Source organism: Zalophus californianus, chromosome 16 (assembly GCF_009762305.2).
Source record: "Zalophus californianus isolate mZalCal1 chromosome 16, mZalCal1.pri.v2, whole genome shotgun sequence".
Taxonomy (NCBI): domain Eukaryota; kingdom Metazoa; phylum Chordata; class Mammalia; order Carnivora; family Otariidae; genus Zalophus; species Zalophus californianus.
The window spans coordinates 22,475,405-22,492,807 of record NC_045610.1 but is presented as its reverse complement, the minus strand read 5'-3'; the positions used below and the strand labels follow the sequence as shown (position 1 = coordinate 22,492,807).

General features: G+C 46.0%; 1 pseudogene; it reads right to left on the bottom strand.

The window, feature by feature from the left end:
* Nucleotides 1–16,701: 16,701 nt before the first annotated feature.
* LOC113908356 lies at nt 16,702–16,823 on the bottom strand (annotated as a pseudogene).
* Between the last annotated feature and the right edge of the window lie 580 nt (nt 16,824–17,403).

Here is a 17,403-nt window from a genome sequence, read left to right as displayed (position 1 = left end):
GAGGGGTGGGAGAGGCAGGGCCCCTCTGTCTGGGGCTCCTGCCCCGAGATGATGAAGCTGATTGCCTTGAGAACATTTTTTATCTCCCCGGTGTCAAGCCCAGAACAGCCAGGGAGACAATGGCTGCAGGAATCGCATTTGTTAATCTTGCATTCGTTAATTTATTTTATTTTCCATCCTTAGAATTAGGACGAGACTCTTGAACTCAGTATGCAAATGTATGCAAAGCAAGATGAACAGGCATCTTTAAAACCTTGGCACTTTGTTTCCCCTCCTTGCATTAGTGGAATTGCTGCTCTCCCCAGCCAGAGGGTGGAGGGGTGGGGGCGGTGGGCAGGCCTGGGCGAGGGGGTCCTTTGTCACAGTCCACAGCAAGTTTCTGTCCATGAACTCATCTGGCCCTCCCTGGGACGCTCTGTAGCGGTGGGGCGGGGGGGGCGGGTCGTCCACATTTTACTTAGGAGCCAATGAGGCTCAAAGCAGTGAAGTTACATATGCTCAAGATCACATAGGAAGGAAGGGGTGGAGCTCAGGCCCGGGGTTTGGATTCCAAACCCCATTCTCTTTGCCCCACATGCACACCTTCTCCCTCTGTCCACAGCCTCAGCACTAACTTCTTTCCTAGCCCTCCTGCAGCGGGGGTCCTGTGGCTCGGTGGCCTGGCTGGGGCCAAGCTGGGCCTGTGGCCCTTGAAAAATAGCATGCAGGGAAGGACTTCTGAGGCCTCCATCCCCCCGCAGTCCCCAGTACCTTCTCCTACCCCATAGCCCTTCCTGCAGTTGGCCTTGGCCCCTTGGCCGGGCGGTGGAAAGAGGCTCCGACTGCTGCCCTGCCCTCCTCCTGCCCTCCCCACAGAGCCCAGTGGAGCGGGTTATTGCTCGCCAGGTGTTTAGCAATCTCTCAGATCAGAGGCCTTGGCCTAATTGCTAGAAAAGCCTCCCTCGGCTCCCCAGGAAGCAAAAGTTGACAGATTTCCCAGCAGCACTCATGTTGCTGGAGGGGAGCTGGAGAGAGAAGGAGGAAGACAAAGATAATCAGAGAGGGGCACAGAGAGAGAGAAGTGAGTATCAGGACTTGCGGGTCTCCTGAAAGGGGGACCCTTCCTCCCTCCTCACCTCTCCCCCTCTCTATCTGCTCCTCCACCCTCTCTCCCTTAATCTACCTGGAACCCAGTTGCAAAGCTAACATCCTGAAAGATGAGGACAGGGCAATAGAAGGGCCTGGGGATTGGCGTGGGGCAGTGCGCTGGGGTGGGATGGCCAGGGAGGGTGGGAGCAGGCCCCTGGGAAGAGGCAGAGAACATCAGGGAGTCTGGAGGAGGCCATGCAGGCAGGGAAATGGTTCTGCATTCTTTAGAACAATCCCCACAGTGGGTTTGTGCAAACTCTGAACCCTGAGCTGGGAATATTATCTAGCCCGTGCCCTGCTTCCCTGCTCGGACGGCCCCATCCTTGCCCAGAGGCCTCCCCGTCCTTAGACCCAGGAATGAGGAGTTTGGAGGCCCAGGAGAGGGGTCATGCAGACAGACGAGGACTGCCTCCCTGGGCATCTTGCACCTGGTTCCTGCACCACAGAGCCTGTTGCTTGGAGAATTGTGCCCAGGCCCAAAGTCAGACTGCAGTCTCGTGTCAAGGGAGAGGGTCCCACCATCTGTTCTGCAAAGAAACAGATACCATCGGCTCAGCCAAGTCAAACAGCCTGGATGAAAACAGGTTCTCCCGGAATCCCAGCACCAACAGCCAGCTTCTCAGTGAGCGATAGGGGGTCCTGGGCAGAGGGAACCCCAAGAACCCTGCCCGGGGGCATTAGCGAGCCTGCCCTCTCCAGAGCAGGTGTGCACCAGCAGGCAACCCACCCCCATGACGCTTCCCCCCAGCAATCCCCTTCCCTTCATTGAATTGTTCTCCAATGTCAGGTTTTACTGGGAAAGAATGAGAGGGAGTTTGAAAAATAAATGAACATTAAAAAAAATAAATCAATAAATAAGAGAGCAGGCCACTCTTTTCCCCTTTAATTTTTTAAAGGAAAAATTAATTTTCCCTTCGCCTAAGTACCTGTCACCTTAAATTAATGTCTGTGAGAGCGAAAATGATGGAGAAGTTGGGTCATTAGGCAAATTTTAATTAGAGGCTCAGATGTCCTTTACTAATAAGATGCTACATATATTTCCTTTTGTTCTTGCCTCCTGACTGCCCGGACATCTCTGCAATGTAACTGAGGCCCCCAGGGGGCCAAGGAGCTGGGGCTTGGGGAGATGGGTGTGGGGCAAGGGAGGAGAATGGTGGGGGCTTTTTCCATGCAGGGGATGGGAGGGCAGGGGTGGGGGCTTGTGGGGAGAGGGGTCCACGCGAGGGCCCAAATCAGCTTCCCTCTTCCTAGTGTGTGTTGTGTGCATGCATGTGTGTGCAAAGAGACTGTGTAGCAGAGATCACCGGGAGGGTTCAGAAGCCAGACTAGTCCAGATGCACATTTAAGCTCTAATTATCTATCCTTGAGTGGTTACTTAACTTCTCTGTGCCTCAGTTTCTTTGCCTGAAAAATGAGGATAATGAGTACCTACCTCCTATAGGGGTTGAAATGGTTCGACTTGACTTAATAAACCCTTCGAACGGGGCCTGGTGGTGGTAAGTCCTTGATGTTGGCCACACCCATGTGCTGGGGAGAAGGTGTGAGGGCACACACGTGTGTCTTCGTGTGTGTGTGTTACATTTCAACGGAGACAGCCCTGAGTTTGGACTCGAGAGACATGACTTTGAGTTGGACATAGGCTACTTTCAGTCTGGGTGACTTTGGTAGGTCACCTTCCTTCTCTGAGCCTTTTTAGGTTTGCCGTCTGCCAAGAGGCTCAAAGATGAGACCTGGGACTCTGGCTGTCTGTCCCTGGGCAGGGCAAGACTCTGATGAGACATGAGGCAAATGCTGGGAAGCAGTGGCCACAGGTCAGGAGGCGTGTCTGCTCACACCTGCCCTGCGGCAGTGCCAATCAGCACGCAGGACGGGATGCGTGACCTGCCTCTAAGCAGGCGTGTCTGTCTGTGAATGTGGTCAGGGACAGGCTCTTTAAAAGGCTCCCTCTGCATCCCTCAGGGAACTCCTCTGTGCTCTTCCTGATCAAGTCCTTCTTTGACTCTGCAAATGGGCGTCATTTCACCCAGGCCCACGCTGGCCACGGTGCGGGCACAGAGCTCAGTGGCCCCTCCATGGCCTGGTGGTGGTCAGGGACAGTGGCGGATGCAGAGATTTAGCACATCCTACCCTTCTCCGTCCGGATCTAATATGCTCAGGCTCAGGGCTGGGACATGATTCAGCAAGAGCTTCTCTTATCTTGTGGGAACCCAGGCCTGAAGGACCCCCTAGACTCCTCTGGGGACACGATTGTCCATTTCTGGGCTTCAGTTCCCTCTGGAAGCCATTCAGCACAGGGCAGGAGGACACACTGGCTGTGAGCGTCACCCTGGATATTCTTGTTCCCCCCAGCCATGTTTGGGGAGGAAACAGAGAGGGGAAAAGTGCACAGGCTCTGTGCATATTAAGCACCTACCTACATGTTCCGGGCTGACCTGTTTAATTCTTTAACCACTCCAGAGAGACTGTCATTACCGCCTTTCCCAGAGGGAAACATTGAGGCTGGGTAATTTTCCTAGGTCCCTCTGGTTTTAGTTCTTTCCTTTGTAGATAAGCATGTAGGCTAGTGGCAGGGCCCTGGGAGGGTCAGAATGTCCCACAGCCTCTGTGGTTGGCAGGTGGTAGGGCTCTGAGCAGCTATGTGCCTTCAGATGAGCCCCTTCCCCTCTCTGGGCCTCCATCTCCCTCTGGTGCTGAGAATCAAATGAGCTCTGGCAGCTTTTCCTGAGACCAGGTCTGGAGGACTCCCTGGAGAAGAACAATAATGCAGTGTTGAGGGGCTGGTGCAGGGGGTGGTATGGCTGAGTTGAGGCTGTCACTCCCCCTGACTCATTGGCCCTAAGTTCATCTTTGGGGCACGAGGTACAAGCGAAGGGCAGAGCCATTGCTGGGCCATTACTCACCAAGGCAACACCTTGCCACTGCTGGCTCACTGGACCCAGCTTCCTGCAGAAAGGAAGGGAAATTGCACTCATTTTCCAGGAATAAAGAGGCCAGCTCACTGACCTGCCAGTTTCCTCCCACCTTTGCTCTGTTCCTCCACTTGGTTGTATAAGGACTTCTGCTACCTCTCAGAGATGGGTGGAAAGACACCCCCCCCAACAAAAACAAAAACAAGCAGTGGGGCAGAGAGCTCAGAAGTGGGGCAGAGACCTCGAAGTCCTGCTCATCAATCCCTCCTTCCCCAGCTTACTCTGGGGGGGAGGGAGGTAGGGCACTTAGGTAGTGGCAGGAAAAGTAAGGGTGGAGGCCCTCTAGGGAGATCAAATTTGCTGATAGAGTTGAGAAGGAGCTGGGGGCGGACTGCAGGTGAAGAGGAAGTCCAGACTAGGGAGAGAGAATTCACTTTTTTGATCATCTGTTGCGTATGAAGTTCTTCTACACATGCTATCTCATTAAATTCCCACAATACCCATCATCAGCGCCTTTTAAATACTGAAACAGACTCAGAGAGGTTAAGCGATTTGCCCAAGAACATAGAGCTTCTCAGGTGGCAGGGTAAGGATTCGAACACCAGCCCTGTCCGACTCCAGAGCCTTTTCCACTCTCCCAAGATGCCTCTCCCCTGCTCAGGAGGTGGGAGTTCTGAGTTTTAGACATGGAAGAAATGTTACATTACTACACAAATCTCTCTAAGCCCATATTTACCAATCTGTAAAATGAGAAGATAGACTAAATGATTTCTAGTCTCTTTTAGCACTTTCTGTGCTTAAGAGGTGAGTTTTGGGGCTCCCCAACCCAGAGTTGATAACCATGAATGGTTTGGAAGGGGCATCAAGGCATCAGGGCTGACCTTTGTGATGAGTGGATTAGAATGAAATCTTTTTGGCTCTCAGGACTTCATCGTTACCACCTTCAGACACAGAGTACTTTGTCTACTGGTTCTAGCTCTGCAGACATATGCCTGCCCCCAGGAAGGGAGTAAAGAGACAGCTCCATCTCAGGGAGCCAGCAGGCAAGGACACATGAACACTTTCTCTGTGACACAAGAACCCTTGTCTCCAAGCCCCAGACCCCAATTAGCAGCTTAGCACCAAAGTTCCCAAGATGCTTTCCTGCCTTTGGATATACCAAATAATGGAGATGTTTCTGGGGCTGGGATGAGGGGGATGGGAGTTAAAGATGTGAACCTGTAAAAATGTAGAAAGAGAGATTTCAGACTCCTGGGTGTTGCACTTCCTTCACACTTTTAGGAAGGTGTCTGGCTCCTGAAGGGACTCTTGGCTCAAGTATAATTTTCTTGTAATTACCCCCCTTCCTCTGAGCTCACACCATCATTGTTAAGTATTGAGGAGTGAGAGAAAGAGACAGGGCTCTGCCTCCTGGAGGAGACCAGTTCTTGTCCTGTGGGAATGTGACTCCATGAGGGAGACAGAGCTCCCAATGGGGAGGAGTGCCTAACCCAACAAGGTATCATGGCTGCCTCCCTTAGGACATTCTTGGGCTGGTGAGGAAGATAGTATCCTTGTCTAGTGGGGGGCTGGTCTGAAGGAGTTAAAGGGACTGAAGATGGAAAATATAAAGTTCAAATGCAAAAAGATGAAATAACTGAAGAAGAGCATTCAACTTGATGCTGGAGGGAAGAGGGAGAGAGGTAAGTCACTCTCAGGGAGCCCAAGGATAAGGTTGAAGGGTGTGTGTGTGTGTGTGTGTGTGTGTGTGTGTGTGTGTGTGTGTGTATGTGTGCACCCACACATGCAATCACATGCCCTTTCTAATTTTGTTTGACAGAGGCTGTAACAAGGAAACCTCAAGAAAAGGATTCTCTTGTCCTGTTCCTCATCATCTGGGGCAGAAAATCTCAAATTGGAAACACACGTATAAATATCATGCCTCCTTCTACCAAGTTGAAGTTGTTAGACTTTGTACTCTTTGTTGAGTTATGAAAAAAGGTCTGGAAGTCAAAAGAGCATACTTGGTCACTGTATGACTTCAGAAGGCTCCTTTCCCCATTCTGAGCCTCACTCTGGTTGACTGAATTTAGAAAATCCCTCAGATCTTTTCTAGTTCCTGACATTCTTGTTTGTGTTTTGCTTTTCCTCTTGTGAGTCTTCTCAACCAGCTTCCTGGAGGAGGCAGGCTCTGTTTGTGGTTCTGAAGACCATGGGGCCAATGAGAATCACCCATCTGGCCCAATTACAGTCATAATTGAAGTAATCTGAAGTTCAAGGGGCCTTTGCCTTCTTGGATTTCTGAGGCGGTGTTCAAAGGCTTGTATATCTGAGATGAGTGAGGCACAGAAGGGAGGACAGAAGAGAACCTATCATTCACTCAGTCCTCAGGAGAATCCTGTGAGAAGGGATTGTTATTATCAGACTAGTTTTACCAATGTGAAAGCAGAAGTTCAGAGAAATGAAATATTTGGCCCAAACTGACCAGTTAGCAAGTGGTAGATCTTAGTTGCCAGTACCGAATCCATACTTCTTCCACTCCAAAATGAACGGCAGAACAGGGTTAAGAATAGAATGGGCCTACAAGAATCTCTTAGTGATTCTTGTAGTGAAGGAGAAAATTTTATATACATATTTCCCATCTCTTTCCACCTGCACCCCTGTCTTGGTTGCAGCAGGCAAAATACCAGGTTTCTCCTCAGAGTGAGTCCCATCCTTCTCCTTTTTCTGGAGAGTGAAGCTGGGTGGGGCTTCTCCCTCTTTTTCCTTGCCCTCCAGATCTCAACTATGCCTCTTGAGAGAGTTTTTGTCACACCAAGTGGCTTTGCAAGATTGGAAATGTTCAAACAGCCTGCTCTGCTCCACAAGGGTCATTTGGCAGGCTCCCTAGAATAGTAAATCTGCAGGTGGGGAGGCGTCCTGCTGGGACCACCTCTACTCACCCAATAGCTCCTGCTGAAGCCATTCTTTCCCCACTTCTCACCTCTACATTGTGTGTAGGGATTATGTGAATAGCAACAGTGTGTTAAGGGGGAAAAGCCCCCTCAAATGCCCAAAGGAAAACACTTTCTTGAAAATGTTGGAAGTGTGATGGACTTGTCAACATTATTCGAAACCAATTGCATCAGTTGTGAAACACAAGTCATGATTCTGTGTATTCCGCATCAGTGTAAAAATTGCAAAAATGTCATCAAGAAAGGAAATAAAAGCAAAGGAAGCTGGATGAGAATCTCCAGCATCCTGGGTTTAGGAGGAAACAATCAGGATCCAGTTTATAAGCATGAGTCAGCACCACGGACAGAGACAGAAGCTTGTTACCGGCCCTCCTTCCTCTCTTTTTAATGATGCTGTGCCTGTGGCTAAGGTCAGGTCCTCCAACTGGCTGGCCTCCTTCTCCTGACCCCTGCCTTCCCTCTTCCCTAGCTTGGGCATCTCCTGGGGGCTGCGAAAAGCTGGCACTGTCCTGGCACACTTACAGGAGGAACTTGCTACTTTTCAAAGCTCAGGCCTCCGACACGGAGGGCATCTGGGCTGCTCAGGCCTCCTCCCCACAGGGTAGGTGACCTTCTTCTTTGATGAAGGAGCAGGTGGGTTGGTTTGGCTCTGGTGAGGAGTTTTGCTGTGACAGGTGGCCTAGAGCGATTGGACAGGAACCCTCTCCCTTCCCCCCACATCCAGGAGACTCTGGCTACAGGGAAGAAGGAGAAAAATTAAAACTACAGTTTATCATAAAATTAGGGCCATAGGCTATAGCAATGCAACAGCTACATTCATAAATATAGAGCCCATTCGATAATCGAATAGGTGATTTTACATATTAAGTAGAAACACTTATGTACAGGTAACAGAGAACAACTCCTGTGCTTCTGTTTGTGGCAGTAACTGGCCTTTTATGGAGTTCTTGTGGCTGCTTACTGGGGAATGGACAGAGGTCTGGGATGGGGTAGGTCAGTGTATATAAAACTGTGGCCAGCCTCCAAGAAGCACGAACCCAGTGTTCAGGTCAGATTGGTAATGCTCACTCTGGGACATAGGAAGCAGGATGTTGTTTGCTTGTTGTTGTTGTTTTTCTAATGAGCATTTTTATTAAGTTTTGCTCTGTGGCATGCAATGTAATCCTATCTGCCATCTTCCGATGAAATCTTCAGCAAAACTGGCTTCACTTGCTAAGACTTTATGATGTACTTAGATCAGCTGTTGGAGTCTTGGCTAAAGTTCTAGGCCCTCCTTAAGGGTGGGTGCAAGTTGCCAACAGAGGCTATACCTGGAGCTCTCAAACTGGTTTCCATCTCTAGGTAATTTAAAAGTGGTTCAGCATAGAGCCGAAGCAGAAAGATCTTTTGTCTTGAAACACAATGAATAATGAAAGTCCTGTTGTGTTTCGTGAGCTATCATCAAATGTGATACTGCTGTTCCGTAAGACTGGAGTTTTTTGGTGGCAGGTTATTTTTCCTCCTAGTCCTTCTGTTTTTCCTGGCTCCAGCCTCATCAGTAGAGTACCTCTTTCTGCTAACTCCAAGGACAATGCCAGCCTAGGCTCTTCCAATTGCCCAGGTTCCAGCTTGCCACATGGAAACAGAATGTTTTGAAGTATTCCTTGGGTTTTTCTCCCCCCACCAACCCAATTTTTATTCAGTGAGTCATGGCCACTCTCAGCATTCAGAATGCAGCTCTAGGGCTGATTTTTGAGCTTAGGCTCCTCTCTTCCCATCTGCTAAGAGTTTCTATGGCCTCCTGATCTGTCAGGGTGGGTCACAAGGCAAAGGTGGATTTGTAGAGTAGGGTTTTTTTTTTTTTTTGCTCCCTAAGTTCTAGAAAAGGCAAGAGGTACAGTTCACAGTTATCCAGAAATGTCTCTGACAACTAGTGATACATTCTAATCTCTAAATTCAACAAACATTCATTCAACAAAATTCAGTGAGCACCTATGGTATGCCAGGCTCTGGACACAGGGGTGTAAAGCGAGTTAGACACAATCCCTTCCCTCAAAGCGTTCCCAATCTGATGGGTGGGGGAGTTGTAAAGGTAACAAATGACAATGTAGTAGAGGATGTATAACAATAAGACTATTACCATGTCATTATCTGGAGGCTAACTAATGCATTACCTGTGGCTAAAATACTTTAGAAACTGGGATGTGCTTAACTCCCATAAAGGGACCTAGAAGAGGTGATTAGTGCATATTGAGACCTCTTTCGTGAAGGGAGAATGTCTGTGATTCCATGTTAGAGGGTCATATCTAAGCCCCTACCTCTGCCCCAACTGGAACAGCCCACTTCATCTTCTCCATCCCTACTCCAAGCTTTCTGATCCCAAGGTTAACGCCTTTCTGTAGTTACACTCTGTAGTTACACTTGGTCACTGTATGACTTCATATGCCCAATTTCCAAGCCCCTTCTGAGAAGTGAGCACCTCTGGGTCCAGTGTCCACCTACCCACATGATAACATGTGATGGAGGATTGACTACAGCTTTGTTTTATTTGTGACTCAGCTCTATTTGTGGCTTCCTTCCACGCCCTTGTGTTCCATTACTCTAGTTAATTGAGATTTAGCCATTTATGTAAGCAGCAGAACTATCCTGGGGGAAGAGGTGAGGATCTCTTGCTGGAGGACTCCAGGAAGTCTTTCTGAAGGAGGGGAGCTGTGTGATATGGGACTTTGAAAGATGTAGAGATATATAATTAGCTTGGTTTCATATGTATAACTGTTGTAGGATGTGGAGGCTGGTGTGGAGTAGGTAGCTGACTTTCCCTGTTCTACCTCCCTTGTGTCTACTCTGGGGAGGACCCTGACCAGGCTTATGCCACAGAAGACCCTGAATATCCTTCCACTGTCAGAAAGGATGGCAACCCAACATTCTGTGAGCTGGCTCTTGTTTGCATTTTTCAGAGGCAGGAAAAATCATACCCTTCCCTCCTCTCTCCTGCAAAAATTATTTCAGCGATCTATATGGCCAGGAATAATCTAAGTAAGTCCACAGAACTTTATAGTTTATGAGACTTTCCACTTGGGTGTAAGCAAAGCCCTATAGAATGGACAAGTTGGGAAAGAATTGTCAGTTTCATTTTATAGACAAGATGCTTGGGCCTCAGAGAGACTGCCTTAGGTGGCAAGCTGGGACAAGAACTCAGATCTCCTGACTCCAAGGAAGGACCTTTTGGTTCTACTAGACTTGAAGCTCTACCTCAGCCTAACCTGAATACCTATTGCTGAACATGACTCTCACTTCTTCATTCTTGGTCTTTGAGAGCTTCCACAAGGGGGATCCCCACATGATTTGAAATCTCCTGGGTTTAGCCCAGATTTCCTGAATGATGGTGATAGTTGGCACTTACTAAAAGCCATTTGCAGGCATTGTTCTAAATTCTTCACATATATTAACTCATATAGTCACACAACTCACTCTATGAGGTCAGTACTATTATTATCCCCACTTGACAAATGGAAAAATTGAAGCACAGGAATGTTAACTAACTTACTCAAAGTGGCAAATGGCAGACCAGGCAGCCTGCTCCAAAGTCTATACTGTTAACCACTACACCACACTGTCTCTGGAGGATGATGTATGTTCAAGCCCTCGTCCTGCATTTACTTGCAATGTGACTTTGGATGAGTCATTTAACCCCTCTGGTACTGAGTTTCCTTCGTTGACAAATAGCAACAATACCTCACATTCATATGGTACTTTGCAGTTTACAAAGTGCTTTGTCAGGCACCATCTCATTTGATCCTCACAGATATCAGTGAAGATGACAATATTGACTTTACACATGAGAAAGCCCAAGGTTAACTAGTATGCACTGAAGTAAGCCCTGGAACTCAAGCCTCGGTGATCTCCTTGATGTGGATTATGTGTGTCTTGGACTAAATGCTATCCAAGAGTCCTTCCAGCCCTTATCTTCTCTATGCTGGGAAAATAAGAATCTGGGGGTGGTCTCAGTCAATTTGGGGTGCTATAATAAATTACCATAGATCGGGATGACATAAACAACAGAAACTTATTTCTCACAATTTTGGAGGCTGGATGTCTGAGATCAGAGTTCCAGCATGGTTGGGTTCTGGTAAGAGCCCCATTCTGGGTTGTAGACTACCTACTTCTTATGTCCTCACATAGTGGAAGGAGGGTGAAAGAGATCTCTAGTATCTCCTTTATAAGAACACTAATCTCCTTCATGAGGCTTCTACCCTCATGACTTAATCACATCCCAAAGGCCCCCACCTAATACCATTACACTGTAGGTTAGGATTTCAACATATGAATTTAGGGGGGGACACAGACATACAGTCTATAATAGGGGCAATAGTGAGCCCTTAGCTTGGGGTAGCCCAAGCTGGTGGTACAGATAGCCGCTCCTTTGTACAGAGCACTCAGACATCTGAAGCCCTCCTTTGTAATCCCTCACCAACCACAAGGCTTAATGGGAACCTCCCACAGACCATCCTCCCAGTAGAAGCTGACTTTAGAGAACAGCCATGAAACCACCTCTCGACCTTCTCTTCCTCAGTCTGAGAAGCCTCCTCTCCGGTGCCCTTTCATTTTTTTTTCAGATATCAACCCTGGGGATGGCCAGGAAGCATCTCTGAGCTGAGGCTTTGTCCCCAGAGAGGCAAAGGGAAAAAGGGCAAAAATATAAAATAAAGATTATACGGAAGAATTACCCTGCGTGTTTCTCCCATCTCCCTCATCTCCCCGTGTAAATTACCCTATTATTCTGCTCCCTTAGGACTCCTGATCGTCCTTATTTCTTCTTTTGAGCTAAAGTCATTCATGCAGTAAATTAGTTCTTTGCTTCGAAACAGCTCTGATTGTAGCAGTTGCCCCCACGAGCAGCCAGCACCACATCCCCCGGACAGTTTCCCAAAAAGAAGGAGAGAAGAAAGGAATAAAGAAAAAACCCTCAACAACTCTCCCTTCCTCCCACTCTATTCACATGTATGGAAAGACATGGGGTGCCCATTTCCTGGGAAATGTTTTCTTCGAAAGGCAAGTAGGTGTTGAGAGGGAGTCCAGATGGAGTCCTAACTAAGAAACAACTCAAGTTGGACATGGCCTGAAAACTTCCACTCTGCTGTCTCCCCTCAAAAACCAAACCTTGGTCTAACCTTGGGTTACCGGGGAAGCAGTATAATAACATAGAGGTTAAGGACCCAGTTTTGGTGACAGACCCTCCTGGACTGAGTGTTGGATTCTGCCACTTTTTAGCTGTGTGACCTTCGGCAAGTATCCTAAAAGACCTTAATATGCAAGTTTCCTTTAAACATTTATACATATTCATTTTATTTTTATATCTGACTATCCATCAAGTATTTATTTAGTGTCTACTATGTGCCAGTTTCTGTTGTAGAAGTTGGGCATTCAACAGTAAACAAAACATATAAAAATACCTGCTTTCATGCAGCTTACACTCTAGTGGGATAATTGCAATATCTGAGGTCAAATGATTTGCAAGTAATTTCTCTCATTCTGTGGGTTGTCTTCTCAATGTTTTGATAATGCCTTCTGATGCCAGTACCATATTCTTGTTTACTATGGCTTTGTAGTAAGTTTTGATACTGGGGAAATATGAGTCCACTGACTTTGTTATTATCTATTAAGATTGTTTTGGCTGTTCAGGTTCCCCTTACAACTCCACATGAATTTGATGATTGGCTTCTTCATTTCAGAAAACAAAAAAACGCTATTGGAATTTTGATAAGGATTGCCTTGAATCTGTGGATCACTTCGGTTAGTATAGGCATCTTAACAATATGGTCTTCCTACCTATGAACATGGGATGTGTTTTGTTGGGGAGGGAAAATTTTCCTCTACCCTTTGAAGGTCTTTTGGCTGGTCTAAGAATTAAATTGACATGAATAGATTACAAGAGAAAATCAAGTTTAGTCATGCACCTACAGGAGCTCCGTAAGAATGTGAGGCCTCCAGGCAGTCAGGCAGTTGGGGCTTATATGCCATCTAGAGCTAAGGAGAAGGGGGTATGGGTCTGCGACTTCGAAGAGAAGGAAGACAATTCACAGGAGGATGAAAAGGAGTAAATATTTGGTAAACAAATATTTGCTGGGTTGTGCAGAGACAATGAAACACAGAACAATTTTAACATGACTTTGTAGGGTTCCTTCCTGTCTACCACACCTAGTTCATATTATACTGTAGTCATCTATGCTGATAGCCCTCTTCCTGGAACAGGTCCCCTCTCTAAATTTCTTTTAGGCAGTTAGAGCGGAGGCAATAAAGAAAAACTTCTTGAGTCTTCTATTTCTTAAAAGTAATCAACATAAAATAATTCACATGCCAAAGAGATACATTTTGGGGTAGTAAATTTTGCTCCCCTAAGTTTCCATTTAGTTAGGCCTTCTTTAATTTCTTTTGGCCATTTTTGTGGTTTTCAACGTATAAGTCTTTCATCTCCTTGGTTAAGTTTATTCCTAAATATTTTATTCTCTTAGATGCAATTATGAATTATTTGGTTCTCTTAACTTCCTTTTCTATATTGCAGGTATATAGAAACACAACTGATCTTATACCCTACAACTGTGCTGAATTGCTAGCTTTCTTGTGAGTTATTTGGGATTTTTATACATAGGGGATCATATTATCTATAAACAGAGGTAGTTTTACTTCCTTCTTTCCAACATGGATGCTTTTTATTTATTTTTCTTGTCTAATTGCTCTAGTAGTTAAGTAGCAGTGATGGAAGTAAGTATCCTTGTCTTGTTCCAACACCTGTCTCTTGAGTTGCCTTGCTGCTTCTTACTCCTTGCCCTAGTTTCAGTAAATTTGGAGGGGTAGATGGGACTATCACATATTTCTCTTACTTATGTTGACCCTGGAAATGCACTTAAGTCTGCTTTTGCAGGAGCTAGTTGTTTTGTAGTGAAAGACCTCTTAGGTTATTTAGTTTCCTATCACTGGAAGCAACACAGGATGATGCTTTCAAAAACTCTGACATAGAAAACGGGAGATTACTTCTTGTGGCCTAGCTTAATGGCCCTCTCTCCCTCTCACCCAGAATAATAAAAACAAGCTGTATTATCACACTAGAAAGTGAGTCCCAAAGAAAAGCTGGGAGTTAATCAAACTTATAGGGGTCAGAGGTTGGGGGAGGCTCTGGGAGAAACTGGCTTGAAGGACGGGAGATGGATAGATCTTGTATCCCATACAATAACCAAGTTTGTTCCATTTCTCAGCCAGGTGTCTAGTGTCCAATCGTGCAACCCCTTGAAAATGTGTCATCAGTTGCTAGGGAACTTACCCTTGAGAACATGAATCATACTTTAAGCTGTGCATCTGTATATTCATGAGATGGCGGGGGTGGGGGAGAGAGAGAGAGAGAGAGAGAGGGAGAGAGAATGAGATATGGGGGAGATATACTAGTTGTCTCATGGAGTCCTCTAAAGAAGAGAAGCTCTTCCCTCTCTCTCTTTTGCTGTCTGTTCTTCTTCCTGGGGCCTCAGCACCATCCCCCTTTCTCTGGATATCTGGGCACACCCCACCCTCAGTTCCTGTGAGCCCAGGTGTGTGAAGGCGGATGTGTTCCCACCTGCCCAATAAGCTGTTGAGCGCTGTGACCTGCTGCCAATGCCTGGGGGTGACGTTGCCCAGCTACAGTTGCTGGGGGAACCTCAAGTTAGAATTTCTTCACTTTAGGGCGTGTAAAGTCTCAATCACTACACTGAATTAATGTTGCTTTTCCCTGGCTAAATGTAAGTGAGTGTCGGCTTCTGGGATGATTGAAGTTAGAGCGTTCCTGCTTGGATACTGTCAGTCACTCCTCCCTCACTCCCTCAGCCTACACAATCCAAGTGGGAATCATGGAGGAAACACAGGAAACCATTGGCAGGCCTCTGAAAAGCCCCTATCAAATGGCAGATGCATCCAGGGAGGCCTTCTGATGGTGGAGTTAGTCCCCATCCTGAGAGTTCTTAAGCAGATGGAAAAGACAACTTCTAGCCTAAGGTAGCTCCTGGTGTGATGGGGAAGACGTAGGTCCTATTTAAAGTAAGCACTTAGTCTGATGGGGGATACCTAGTCCCTGCCCTGGGAACCTCCGGTTTTATGGGGAGGACACTCTCATTGGGAGATGGAAAATGTGATGGCACCATGCTGTCCTTCAGATGTCCTATTGGATAGGTGTGATCAGGCTGGCTCGGGATGACTGTTGACAGAGAACTCCGGGGACTCATGCTGACTGGCTTTCTGACACACAGGGGCTGTAGAACCCTAGCTGAACCTTATTTCACCCAGGAAATCCTGACCACTCCTTCCTGCTCTCACCCCAAGGCAGTTCTTAGTTTTTTCCATTCTTGACCAGCTTCACATTCCCTCTTTGGACTCCCCTCCCCCCAAAGGTTTATTATAAAATTTTAAACATGAAAAGAAGTGTGAGTACTCACAATTGAGTATTCAGCATGTAGATTCTCCAAATCTGAACATTTTGCTATATCGCCTTCAAATATCTATCCATATATCTACCCTTCAAGACATCTTATTTTTGGTATATTTTGAAGTAAGATGCAGACCATCAGTATATGTCACTCCAAAACACTTCATCATGTATATCATTAAGCAGAATTCAGTTTTTGCTGGTGGTTCTTTGTGTGTGTGAATGTGTCAGGGGGTGTTAAATTTATATCAGTGATACGGTAAAATACACAGATTATAAGTATATTCTTCCAGAAGATTTGACAAATGCTTACACATGTGTAACCCAAATCCCTATCAAGATATGGAACATTTCTATCACACAGGAAGTCTGTTCATGCCCCTTTCCAGTCAATCACTGTTCTCATCTTGCAGAAGCAATCAGTTTTCATTTTTAAAAAAATCTTTCTAGAATTTCATGTAAATGGAACCAAATAGTACGTACACATCATGTTTTGGGGGTTTATCCATTTTGCTGCATGTGTTGATACTCTGTTCCTTTGTATCATTAAGTAGTGGTTATAATTTGTTTATCCATTTTTCCCGTTATGAGGTATTGTTTCCAGTTAGGGGCTACTGTGAACAAAGCTTCTATGGATATTCTCGTAAAAGTATTTTTGTGGATTATGTTTTCTTTTCTTTTGGGTAAATACCTAGAAGTGGAAATGCTGGGTCATAGGACAGGCATACATTTAGTGCATCCATCTTATTTTGAAATGTCTGCTCAAATATTTTGCCCTTTATCAGGTTGTTTGTGTTTTTATTGTGTTTTAGTTCCTTATTTGTACTTGATATAATTCCTTTAATGGACATGTTTTGAAAATATTTCCTCTCAGTCTGTGACTTGTTATGCATTTTCTTTCTTGGATAGGAAGTAGGGATTTATTGGTGGGTGTGAGTAAGGAGGGGGCGACGCAGAAACTCTCAGGAGTGCAGGGCTCACCATTTGTCCAAGGGGGTCACAATTGGGATGTATTTGACCCTACAGCCATCCAGGATAAACTGCTTTTCAGCTGCCCCGTCTTCAAATTCATCTGTATTAAACTTGGTAAAGCCCCACTAAAGACCCAGGAGATGTGGGTCACCTGGCCACCTGGGAACTTGAACTTGGCTCTGTGAAGGGCTTCAATCACATGCTCCTTGTTCTGCAGCTTGGTGTGGATGGGTGAACCATGGTCACTATGCCCTGGGGCTTTCCAAAGGCACCGAGTCTGGAGCCTAGACTGGAGACAGCATGAGATCAGACATGCATGTTCACTGGAAAGTGTGGTCTCCAAAGTCCCTTAGGACAACCCCTAGGAGCAACAGGCTGCATTCACTACTGAGGAGGCCACTGTGCGCAGCCACTGCACACCGTCATTTTCTTAACTAAGTTTTTGATGAGCAGAAATTTTTAATTTTTATAAAATCTAAATTATGATTTTTTCCTTGGTAATTATTATTTTTTGCCTCCTGCCAAAGAAAATTCTGCCCATCTGCAGGTCATGAAGATACTGTCCTATGTTTTATTCTAGAAGCTTTATAGTTTTAGCTTTTACATTTAAATCTATCATTCATCTCAAATTAAATTTTGTGTATTTTGTGAGATAGGGATCAGTGTTCATGTTTCTCCATATTAATAGAGAGTTGTGCCAGCCATACCTGTTGAAAAGACTGCTTTATCCATAGGATCGTTTTGGTTCCTCATTGAAAATCAAATGACCATATACATGTGGGTCTGTTTCTGGACTCTCTCTTGTGTTCCATTGAACTATACGTATCTCTTTACACTACCATCCTGTTCTGAAGATTGTTTACTAGCTTTATAGCAAGCCTTGAAGTTAGGTAGTGTTAAGTCCTCTAACTTTGTTTTTCTTTATCAAGATTGCCTTCAATATTCTAGGTCCTTCGCATTTCCATATAAATTTTAGAATAAGTCTATCAAGTTTTACAAATAAAGCCTGCTAGAAAATGGGATTGGGATTGTG